At 35.1% G+C, this 13127-nt stretch overlaps 1 protein-coding gene and 1 long non-coding RNA gene across 6 annotated transcripts in view; one reads left to right on the forward strand and one right to left on the reverse strand.

Annotated features, from left to right (window-relative positions):
- The window catches only part of LOC105499530 (zinc finger protein 385B), a 415582-nt gene that overhangs the window by 204616 nt on the left and 197839 nt on the right, over positions 1–13127 (reverse strand). The gene's annotated exons all lie outside the window — the stretch shown is intronic.
- On the forward strand, positions 7740–9492 carry LOC139357164 (uncharacterized). Its single transcript, XR_011609897.1, has 3 exons — positions 7740–7878; positions 8861–8959; positions 9363–9492. It is a non-coding gene; the product is annotated as an uncharacterized lncRNA (long non-coding RNA).

A 13127-nucleotide genomic window follows, 5' to 3' on the forward strand; every position in this document is an offset into this window, starting at 1 on the left:
TTTGTGTATGTGCATGCACATATATACATTTGCTCCCAGCTCTGGCCACTGAGAAGGTTTGAGAGCAGCAACACCACCAAAAGCACCCAAATCTTGGTTTCCAAATACCACCCTCCATTACAAACAACCAGGACTTCTTAGAGAAAGGCTGACATCAGGGCTGGGATAAGGAAAGTACAAAATGAGCCTGAAACGTCTTACTGTGAACAGATAACAAGAAAGTGCTCAAAAAATGACAAGGCTCCTGAGTCAAAAGGACACAGGAGGCAGCTTGAAGGAACTCCCTCTGGCCCAATCTGGAAAAATTTGCACATCAAAATAATTGATGATAGTAAGGGGTTATAACTCATTGAATAAAACAGGAAACCATCATCCATATGGATGGAAATAAATGAGTAAATGGAAAGTTTGACAAAGAATGAGATATTTATAAGGTTTCAAATACCTCTGCACAAAATGCTTATTAATTATAAAGGATGACAAGATTAACTCTGCGGTAGAAAAGCCTGGAAAATAAGAACTTTAACAAGGGACCAAAGTGAACATTATCAGTAATGGGAGAAACTAAAATTACCTGAGATCTGATAGGATATAGCAAAAGGAATATAGCATCATTTTCATGATATTCCTACCAAAGATACACAACCTGAAGTCAATCAAGAGGAAACATCAGGAAACACAAACTGGGCAGTAATTTTCAAGAGTCAAGATCAGGAAAATTAAAAAAACACCACCACCACAACACAAAATGCTGAGGAATTTTCCAGACTAAAGAAGGCTGAATAGACACAACAATGATAGGTAATCAGTGATTTTGAAATGGATTCTATATCTATCTATATTAGGACAAATGCCAAAATCTGAATGGGGTCTGAGGATTGGGTATAGGATGTATCTACGTTGATTTCCCTATTTTGATGATTGTATTGTAGTTGTATAGGAGATTGTCTTGCTTATAAAAAATCCATACCACAATGCTCCAGGGTGATAGGGTAACTCAGAAAAGAAAAAGTTCTTCGTTCTATATTGCAGATTTTCTGTAATTTTGAGATTGTTTCAAAATTTTAAAATTATATTATGGGGTAAATATATCATACTATGAAAAAGGCTACAAGATGACACACCAGATATAGTACTAAGTAAAAATATAAAGGTGCAGAATATATCATATAATACAATTTGTGTGCATGTATATATGTTTGTGTGCTTGTGTGTTTTTAGTTTTGATTTATTTTGTTTTACTGTGAAACAAAGCACAAAATCCATTAGCAAAATTTATTTGGGGAAATAAGGATTGGAAGTTTGGGGAAGAGGAAAGAAAGTTTTGCTTTTTGTTACATTTCTTTCTAGATTCTTAAGTTTTACCATGTTACATTTTGCTTTAATTTGAAAAAAAAAAAGTAATGTTAAGCTTAATAAAATAAAATCAGTACAAAATACATTTTAAGAACATAATTCTAATCATAAGACCTGTTTACGTTTCCAGTATTAGCACCCTTCCTTTTCCTGCTGTCCACTTTGCTAAGAGAAAAGAAATGTCATGCCTGGAGACCTCAGTGCTCAGCACAGAGCCTGGCACATGGCAGGCAATAATGACATATGGTTAAATAAATGCATGAGCCAGTACCTCATATACATAGCCAGTTCACAAATATGTGGTTTCAACATTTTTGGAGCACCTACCTGTGTTTTTTGTCATGTATGTAACATGTAGACTACACTCAAAACAGTTCTTCTCTAGGAGATTCTAGAACACTAACCAAGTAGAGTGAGAGATTTCACCTGGAAAGATTGGTTGTATGTATATATTCTGGAGAAGGATGCATGTGTTTGAAGTATGAGAAAAGGAAATAAATTCTAATTTACATTAGTTCCATTATAACAAAGCTTCATGTTCAGGGCACTGGTCCATGGAGAATGTTTCCTTGATAAACAAGGTTTATTCAGAGGAAATCACAAAAAATAGGTATGTATGAGAGAAAGTGACATACATTATTCAAGATAAGGGATACTTGGAGACAAATAAGAACCCAAGTAAAAGATACTAGGAAATACTGAAAGGATAACATGATATCCTTCACGCTTGAGCTTGGTGCAAAGGCTGTAGGGTTTTATTGTTGAAAGACGAATCCTGTAACAAGCTGTCATGTGGAGAGTGGCATTGTGCCTTTGGCAGTCATTTGGTTACATCAGTAACTCACATTTATTCCATACAGGATAGATATTTCATTGCCTTTATCAGAAGAAGAAGAAAAGCAAATCAATAAGGTAGGGCAGTGAGTAACCAAGACACAAAAGTCTTTTGTGTTTATCTATATGACATTATGAATTTTCTTTGATTCAATGTGACACAGCACAAGACTTGGCTGACTGATAGGTAATCCTTTCCCTGCCTTACCAGACAGTTAAGAGGCATTAAATCCACTAGACAATTGATACAGTCATATCCTATTACAATGTAAGAATTTATTAAGGCAAAATATCATAATAGTTATCATCAGCATCAAAATGGCAAACATTTGGAAACAATGCTTTTTGAGTCCCCTGTGCCACTGGTATTACTCAAAGAAGAAAGGACATGCCTTACCTTAACTGCATAATATAAGAGACAGACATAGAATTGTTTAAATAATTCTGACTTTAATGTCTTCAGAGTACATGTTTTCTCCCAAGATTTTTTTTTAACCACGTAAGGAAAATCTGGCAAAAGGGTAAAATTAAACAAGTTGTCTTCAAATTAGATAACTGACACAAGATACACTTATATTTCAATAGTGTATATGCTATATTTTGAAACAAAATGTTCAATAATATGTTTTCAGGTGAGGGATCAATAAATGTAAAGCAGTGCATTCATTCAATGGCTCATTTGAAAAAAAAAAAAAGGTTGATCAACAAACACTGAGAATGTACAAAAAGTCCAGAAACAGAGAAGATACTTGTTTCACTTTTTTAGATTAATAATTTGACAAATGGCTTTACATTTAAAGGTCCTTCACTGGAAAAGCTGTCTGGAGACAAAAGAAAACACACCGAGAATAATGTTTTAAAATATAACCAACATACTATATAAAAATAAGTTTACACTGTTTCCCAGTTCCTTGAATATACTGTACATTCTATAGTATATAAACACTCAACCTCGTTCACTACAAATAAAAAAAATTAAAAATAAAAATAAACCCCCAAATTCCAATAAGACAGTCCCCGAGACTGATTTTTATGAGAACCTCCAAATATGGACGAGGAGAATCTGAATGTTACCTTGCAGAGGCCTCATTGGTGTCTGAGTACTAAACCATCTGTACGATGAGCTGGTGTTAACAAAGTCAGAGCTAAGGTATGAATCCAGTCTCTGTGGATGTTATGGTGAACCTGAAGATGATTGTGCTCCTGACGGAAAATGGCTAAGATTCATTTCCCTTATCTTTATCAGGGACACCTTTTCTCCAGAAAACAACAGAAAAGAGAATCAAAAAGTCATTTAGAGAAGATAGAAAGAGCCAAATTGTATGCCAAAACGGTACTGCCAGAGAAAATTTTTAGTCCCAGATTAAAAAACAGAACTGAGCTCCATTTTTAATACGTCAGAGGACCAGCAAACTCTTGTCTAGACAAAGCATTTGGAGATAGATTTGGAAACATGACAAGAGCTGTTTCCTAAGTAGCTATAAAGAGTCCATGGTTACAACCGTAAAGATACACAAATAATGCTATTATTAGGAAAACTTTTTCATGATGTGGTTTCATTTTTCACAGTTTCAATGAGTATCGTTCTAAAGTATAGGCTATAGGACAAGTAAAAAGTGTATGTCCAAGGATCTCTAAAAACATACTTTCTTCTGACCTCCCTAATTCAGAGTCATATAGTTTATCCCAAACAGTGTTAACACTGTGCCTGAATTGTTCTGTGTATATGTCAAGGTTTGTGCCAATGGATTCTGGGAAACCCTGCTTTTTACAAGTGAGTACTTACGGGATTCCCATTAAATAAAAGCACACATTACTAGCAATGAGTCTTTAAACTACTCGTCAGAGCAGCCAGGAAATTGGGTGTTATGGTTATTACCATAACTCTCAGTCACCCTCGTCCAAAGCAATGGAATCATTTGCTAGTCCCTTGTTCTTGACACCTTGCCATTGTAGTTATTTGCATATCTGCTTTTATCTAGATGAGCAGAAACCTGAACCCTAAGATATTTTACTAATTTCTCAATCTCAATATATACTAACCATAGTAGATGATCAGAAATATTTTTTTTGAATGAATGAATGACAATGATACAAAATAGAGTACTATAAATAAATACCTTACCTATCGATTTGGTCATTCAATTGTTTAGAATTGAGCAAAGCACCAAGAAAAAAAAAAATCATCAGAAGATTAAGGATTTCTAGAAGAGTCTCTGAGTTCTAGGCAGGAAAAAAAAAAGTCGAGAATTAAACTGCTTAAGGACAGGGTTCTTTTTCTGCTTCATTCACTTTGATATCCTTGGGGCCTTCCTAACATTGTATTTAGCCCATAATATATGCTCAATAAAAAGTTGTTAAGCAATTGACTAAAGTGATGGTTATCTCTGTTCTAAATGCATAGAAGAATGAAAACAATTGAATTCAGAACTAGGAGTTGGTGCTGTTATAGACAGGCTCATGGATGACTGTGACACATGCCAGCTGATATCACAGAACACCAGGAGACCATCAAAAAGCATATCAAAATGCAAAAGGACAAGTTGGGACCATTTCTCTTAGGAGCCAATAGATCTCCCTCGCTAGACCCTGTGCACTACTGCTGAACAGCAGAAGAGAGAAGTCAGCGTATTTCTTTTGAGTTTCTTCTGTGCCTGCATTCTGGCAATGGCCTCTCTCTAGAAGAACAGCTCTTGTTGAGTAGTTTCCATACAGCCTCCAGTTTCAGCTCTTAATAAACTTAGGCAACTCCATTCCCTTCCCTTCCTTTTCAGGAATGGGGAGACTTACGGCGAGTCAATAAGTACCTTAACATCAGCTACTCACTCCCCTAAACCTGCCCACATCTCTGTAAGTAGGTCCTTAAATTCTAATTGAAAATCTGAGCTGTTTATTATGCCTTCAGTGTCCAGTCAGAACTCTGACTGATACCACATAGAACAGAATCAGGCCCTGCTACTTTATAAGAGACACAGAACCAGTATAGCAGGAACAAATCAATTATCAAGCCATCTCTGTTTCCTTCCATCACACTGAAGTACCCTAAAAGGCCCAAGAGAGTTGTAAAGGAGAAAAAAAAGACAACATGTGAGCAGCAGTGACAAGTGTCCACTCATTTAACAATACCCCAGCTAGTGAACAAACTCAGACCAGCCAGTGCCTTCCCCACACTAGCCAAGGCCACTTTAATCTTTCTAAAGGAATGAAAAATAGTTGACAATGTTTCTCCAGATTATTTTGAAATATTTCCAGAGAAAGATATAGAGATGCACAACGGTAAGGAGAAACAAAAACAGTTTTAATAGAGAAGGGTCACAGGTCTGGCTCAATTAATTTTTTAGTATATTTAACAGGAGGAAAAACCTTGGATTTGGTGACCGAGGTGCAAACAGAATCAACAGACGGATTTAGTATCATTCTTCTAAATCACCAACATCATTTATTTCTCACCAATGGCACTGAATCTTAACCTAAAGGGAGCTCCCATGTGAAAATATTGTCCTTGTTTAAAATATCCTGTGTATTGTATACAGGTACATAGTGTCGCCAACATGACAGGATAATGGAAGCCAAGAAAGCAGAAGTGGAATTGCAAAAATAGAGTAAAACTTTAAGAAGTTTCGCAAAAGAAGTGACCCAATGGTTAGAAGCAGTCTTAAGAAGCCAGGATGAAAACATAGGTCTCCTATTTCCTATCCCCCAACCCTCTTCCAGTGCAGGGGGATAGGAGTCTGTCACATGGGCCGGGGCTCTTGTCCAGCCTATTAGGTAGGAACAGAGAGAAGCAGAATAAATGTTTAGAAAGAAGACTGTATTTTAATTCAAAATTTCCTAGATGAGACATCTTGATTAAGTCATTTTTCCTGTCTTAACTAAAATAAATAGGGATGAAGAATACCATATTAATTCTTCATGATACTGTAGTTCCAAGTTCAAGTATGTGAACATCATTCTAACCTCTTGAGGATGCCACTTTTAGATTTCCAGGTTTGGGGAAATTATTTCACTGGGAGGTTCTCAAAGGAGCTCTATTTCAAATCTCTGCTAAAACATTTGCCTCATACTATCTTGAAAACTCAAGATTCTTTCATTGAAATGGCAGTAGGTAAACTTATGACAATGCTACATGGATTAGACTACCTATAGTGCACCGAAACTTCCAGGATGTCATTTAGTATGCATGTGTTCTTAACCCAACTTGCAGTCTAATGGCTTTTTAAAGTAAAAACTTCCATAGTCCTTTTGCAGTATAATTTTTAAGGCATATGGAGACAGAATCTGAGCCAATATATTTTATTCCAAATGAGGTTCTTTGATTTCTCACATGCTTTTGAAATGTGATGTTTGTCTACCCTGGAAAACTCTGTCTTTTCAATTCTCTGGAAAACTAGGAAAGGTTTTGAATAATTGTATAGTAGTGGTAGTTTTTGGATTCCACTACTTGTGGGCTACTTCTGCTGGATAAATGTGTTGCCTACATATGGAACTCTCTTAACCCTGCTTCTCAAAGTCAAAATTTTCTGCTGTCAAGTCAAGAATTACAAAGCCACACTTTGGCATGGAGAATACCACTCTACAGGTACTCATTCTTAATGACTTGCAGTACAGAAAAGTGAAAACACTGTGGAGGAGATAAATTACCAAAATAGAAGATAAGCTGAAAAGGCAATGGAGACTATATCATGCATATCAGAGTTGCTCATTTATTCTATTTTGCCGTAACAATGCATACAATTGAAGCACTTCCCTTCTCCATTGGAGTTTTGTCTCTAGAAGTATTAAATATTAATCTTATAAAGAAAAGAAAGCAAAAAAAAAAAAAAAAAAAAAAAAAACACCCGGAAACAATGTTAATAGGTTAGGGTTTTAAGAGTGAATCACAAAAGCAGAACAAGTACCTGGAGGAAAAAAATAGGGAGAGAGAGAAAGAAAGGTCTGGTAAATTGTGGACACTCCCCTTAAGGAAACGAAATTTTCCACAGAGTTGCATTAATACTTACATTGGATTAACTCCATATGAATCCTCAGGAATAAATACTATTTCCTTTCAAGTAACTTATCTATTCTACAATTACATGTCATAAAATATAAAGGCAAATATGTTTATCCAGTAAGGGAATAACATTCGAGGCAAAAGTGATGTCACAAACAGATGGGAATTCCAAGCAACACTGAGTCATGGTTCTAGGGGAAGAAAACAATTACTTTACAGCTCAGTGCAATGTAGTATTTAAAGAAAATGTATTTCAATAGAACAGTCCAGACAATTACTCTACATTTAACAGAGATTATATTAGTCTAGATATGCTAATTTGGATTTTATTCTGTTTTTTACTTTATGTTAATAGGTTTGGTTACTGGTTTAAAGAAATAATAGAAGTTTATCTTTCTTTTTTATGAATAGATTAACACTTGTCTTAGAGGAAGTTCTGCCCTTCATGGATAATACCTTTATCTACTAAATCGAGATTTCTTTTTCTATAATAAGTTTTAAGCCAGTAATTGATGTAAAAAGATACAACAAATAAAATTATAGCTACTAATGGGCATGTATTTATTACATAGTAGGCAATTTACAGAAAGTTTTATGTATATTACTCTTATTAATCTTTATGATATTGGAATTCCATCAGGTAGACATTTTGATTCCCAAGTAACTAAAGAGAAGAAAACTGAGGCTTAAAGAGGGTAAGTGATTTGCCAAGGGTCACAGAACAAGTAAGAGGTACAGCTGGATTCAAATTTAAGTATAGTTTTATTCAAATTTAAGTATATCTTGCCCTCAAGTCTTTCCTCTTTATTTCCTATTAAAACCAAAAAGGGTAATGGCACAGCAGCTGATCATATTTGATGTATTAGAACATAAATACTGCTGTCAAATATAAGTGCAAATCAGGCATCAGTTCCTTCCTACTAAAAACATTAAAAAACAGTTCAGCAAAAATTCATACTCTGCAGGCTCACGGAGTCCTTTGACACCCTCATCTAGAGCCACGTTTCTCAACCTTTGTAATCATTGTTGCTCTCCTAAGGGACCTTCTTAGACATGTTTTTCATACTTGTCTCGCATGAAGTTTTAATACTACAGATATGCCATATATCTATGTACCACATGTATATCTGTGCTTATACATAAAAATAATAAGTTTTTGCTCCTTAGAATAATTTTTTGCCCTTTGGGGACAATGAATATGTATGATTTAGAGATTATACCTCTATGTTTCTCCAAAACCTTTCAAGCCAGTCTTATTGCTTACAATTATATGGGCTTGGAGCTTTAGATTTCTTGCTTAAAGTTTTTCAGTGTGTTAAAAAGCAAATATATAGAAAATGTTGATGAACCACAACAAGCCATTTGTATCTTGGTGTAAACTAGAAGCTCAGAAAGCCAGTTTGATAAGGGAATGGAGGAGAATGGGAGGTCACTCTGTATTGGGGCAGGGGAGGGGAAGAGCAGAGATCCTCTGGTGTTGAAATGCCTGTGTCACAATTGTGCTTCAGTTCAGTCCCGTGGAACATATTAACACAAGTCTTTGAAGAAAAGATGCTAGCTCCTATTCATGATGAACAAGAAAACTTAGTCATAAGCCACCTTAGCAGCCATCACCCTATTATTGTGTAAATATTAGGTTTCCTGCTTGTAAAGAATTTGCTGTTTGGTTCCTTTCAGGCCTGTTTGCGTATTCCCAACTGCTATGTGGCCAAGAATAAGCAAGTTTATGTAATGTTCCAAAGAAACTGCTCAAAACCGTGGCTCATTTTAACCAAGGTATGAATAGAAGGCAGAAATGAATTCACAAATACTTCTTTCACATGCACTGCAAAATATAACTTTTTACTCCTCCAGGCCAAAATGGTCTTAACCATTGAAGTAATTATAGCTCAAAACTATAATTTAGAGTTAGATCTGGTTGACTCTAAATTCACACAGGAAACAAATTCACACAGGAAACTAATTCACTTATCTTACTGGAACATTGACATAAATAACTTCATAAAACCCATATAGTTTCAGCAATCTAGAAAGTGCTGTGAATCCAAATAGAAAGAGTTGATAATTTAATAAGACGGTTGATAAAATAATTTAGTAAGACAACAATAATTGTCTACCATTTATTGGTTAAAGTATTACACTTGACACTTTATAATTATTACCTATTTAATCGTTACAGCAATCTTTAATATTAGTACCCTTATTTACAAAGAAAGTGAGCAGAAAAGACAAATAGTTTTCGTGAAACCACTTGGAAGTGGAGGAGAAGGGTTTCGAACTCCCATCATCTCAAGCGCATGCTTTGCCACCTCACTACAGTGAAATGATGGAAAACTCAAGACCGCAAACTTTAAATTTCCAGTCAAATACAGGAAATCTTGGGCAAATGAAGAGGTCATGGATATGGTATGAAACTATTTTATGATTGTGCATGTGAGAAGCTACTGCACAGATGAATTCAACTGCAGGATCCCTTTAAAAAAATATGTATCTTCAAGGTGGGTATTGGTCAGAATTTTCTTTGAAGACCATGAAACATGCATGTGTCAGGACCTTGGTAAATGACAAACAAAATGGTGACCACTTCACACAAGCGTAGATGCTCTTTCCAGAGGCTGGGATCATTCTCCTAAATCACCAACATCACTTATTTCCCCACCAATGGCACTGAACCTTATGACCTAAAGGGAGCTCCCAGGTGAAAAGATTACCCTTGTTTAAAATATCCGATGCATTTTACACAGGTATGCAGCGTTGCCAACATGACAGGATAATGGAAGCCAACAAGGCAGAAGTGGATTTGCAAAAATAGAGTAAAACTTTAAGAAATCATTTTACACAGGAAGTGACCCAATGGTTAGAAGCAGTCTTGAGGAGCCAGAATGAAAACCTGGGTCTCCTATTTCCTAGACCAGTACTCTTCTTTACTTATAGTACTGTTACCAAGTAGAATAGTGGGCTTGCAATTAAGGCAAAACTTGAACTGCAAATACATAATCAATTAGAGACTTTCTTTGTGCAGATTGACCTAATATTTAAATTACTTAAATACACTGAAAAGTAAAAGTATCATTTAAGGTACTAATATAGTTATGGTTACTATATCCCAAATAGGTTATCAAACATTCCTTAAAATAGTTACATTCTTATTTATTTATTTATTTATTTTTTTTTGAGATGGAGTTTCACTCATTTCCCAGGCCGGAGTGCAGTGGCGCGATCTTGGCTCACCACAACTTTCGCCTCCCCACTTCAAGTGATTCTCTCGCTTCAGCCTCCCGAGTAGCTGGGATTACAGGCACATACCACCACAGCCAGCTAATTTTTGTATTTTAGTAGAGATGGGGCTTCACCATGTTGGCCAGGCCGGTCTTGAACTCCTGACCTCAAGTGATCCGCCTGCCTCAGCCCCCTAAAGTGCTGGGATTACAGGCGTGAGCCACCATGCCTGGCCAAAATAGTGGCATTCTTTATACATCCAAAATAAAGACTGAAACTGTCTCACACATGAGGTAGTGTTCACAACTGTTCAAAGTATAATCATCGCAATAAAATATATTTTCACCTAAATTTCCTGGAGATTTCAGATATCTTTTTAGCCTTTATTAACTGGAAAATTCCTTAACTCAGCGTGCACTTACCAACAGATTCTCTTACGAAAATGTTTGTTTTCCAAACAAATAATCCAAGCCCTAAAATTCCACTAGTATTTTACAATATTAACTTGATAGTAAAAGAAGCATTTTATCAATGAAGCATTTTTAAAACATTTATATAGTTTCTAATGAAATTCTTATTTAATTATGCTCTTTTATAAAATGAGAAAGCTTCCTATATCATCTTCTTTGAAAGGTTTGTCAGATTTCTATTAAGACTAATGCATGCAAATGTTATATTTAAAAATATTTTATACTGTATAATATAAAATTATGAATATTACTAAAATATACAGCATATTAAAATTTTACCTTTTCATTGTTCCACTACTTGAAACTAATTTTAAAACTGACAACCTAAGGATTTCCATTTATCTTAAGTATCATAATAATCACACAGAACCAGTCCCTTTTAGAATATATATCAGCGCATTTAACAACATATAGATGTCCAAAATATTTTTAAACAAGAAGTCATGCTAACACTTAGATCATGAAGGCTCTATTGTCTTTAACAACTACTGATTAAACCCAAAAATGTTATGCTGATTTTAATGGAATTAAAAAATACAGGTCAAATACTGATCATGACTGCTTCTTTAACTTACACACGCATTTCCAAGATTATTCTAAATTGCCAAACCTTGTCACCTAAAAATCTAGTAGGACAAATAATACTAATCACAACATTGCCCAGCACTGTACGAAATCTGTATAACTCTGGAAAATTACAACAAAAGCCAAATATGTATATCTCCTATCATTTTAAAACAAATCAACATTTGTAAAATATGCTACTTACCAAGAAGCATGTTTCTTAGCAATAGTTAAGTCGGCCAGTCTGTAATTTCTGTATAACAAATCTATCCGGAGCTGAGAGGTACGTTAACCTGCCACCGGTTTTATTGCAGATTGAGTGTGAGCCTTCACAAACTCCTCCTTGTATCCTAAGTCTGCTGCCTGACTCCACTCACTCACTGTGTACCTCGTTTGAAACTAACAAACAATACAGTGACTGTCAGTAGATGTTGCCTCCTCAGCCTACAGAGCCAACAAAAATTATGGAAAAATAGGTTACTTCACTGGAGTTTGAGATGTAAATTCTGAACTGATCATGCTGTTTCTTTAAAATTCCAAAGTAAAATTTTCTACTCAATTCACAAAGTAGTTTTAAAATACTTGCTTTATTTTTATTTCTTCTGTTTTCCATCCCACTAATATTTGCTTTTTATCTTTATTAATGTCTGCTTCCAAGTTCTTTTACTTTGATAAACTTTTTCTAGTTTTTATGATGCATACATGACTCACCCATGATAAGAAAATGCAAATACATTTATTATTTGGTGCTATGAGCTTGAACCTCCAATGATATTTCAGTTTTATGATGGATTGTTTGTTTGACTCCAATACAAAGATAATTATTTCTGAAATAGGCTTCTCCTGAGAGAAGAACAAGCCTTACCGTTTTTAAGCAATAAGGATATTACAGTGAACATTCAACAAAGGAACATCTTGTCTTTCGTTATTTTTCTACAGCATGTGTATTAACAATTTTTAAAAAAGAAAATTTGTCTGGGCCCAAAAGAAGAATACATAGCATGCAAGCCAGCACTAAAGTCAATGAGATGAATGTGATTTCTGAGACTATGTTTTCTAAAATAGAAAATAAAATGACATGCCCAAATATTAGCATATTTTAGCAATTGTTTCTATATTATCCTCCAATAGATACTTTTACTTGTTATAATGACAGAGGACAGCAGTTTAGCTTCCCAGAGTCCTAATAGTGATGTTTTATAGGTACTTGTTCATATTTCTATATTTCTCTAGTCCTTAATTTGGAGATTCAATGTTAACATGACTAGTTACTTTCATTTTGGTTAAACCAAGGTTAAAAAGTTAAAAATAGGAAAAGTGAGGGAGAGAAAGTTTGAGAAAACCGTAAAAGGGGAATGAATCTAAGTTGGTAAAAGGAAAATGGGGAAGGACTATGAAAACAGGACAATTTAGAGCAAAGCGAACAAAGAAAGAGAAATGGCTAAGGATGAAAATTATAAAAGAGACCAAGGACTATTTTTGCCATTATGAAATGCAGGCCTCTTGCATATTCAATAGAAATATCGAATATATGTATATTCCCTGGTTCTGAAGCCTTGAGCTTGAACTGAGCCACACCACCACTATCCTGGGTCTCCAGCTTGCAGACAGCCTATCGTAGACTTCTCAGCCTCCATAATTGTGTGAGCCAATTCCCTTAATCCCCCTCATATATCTATATCTGATATCTA

This window comes from Macaca nemestrina, chromosome 11 (genome assembly GCF_043159975.1).
Source record: "Macaca nemestrina isolate mMacNem1 chromosome 11, mMacNem.hap1, whole genome shotgun sequence".
NCBI classification, from domain to species: Eukaryota; Metazoa; Chordata; class Mammalia; order Primates; family Cercopithecidae; genus Macaca; species Macaca nemestrina.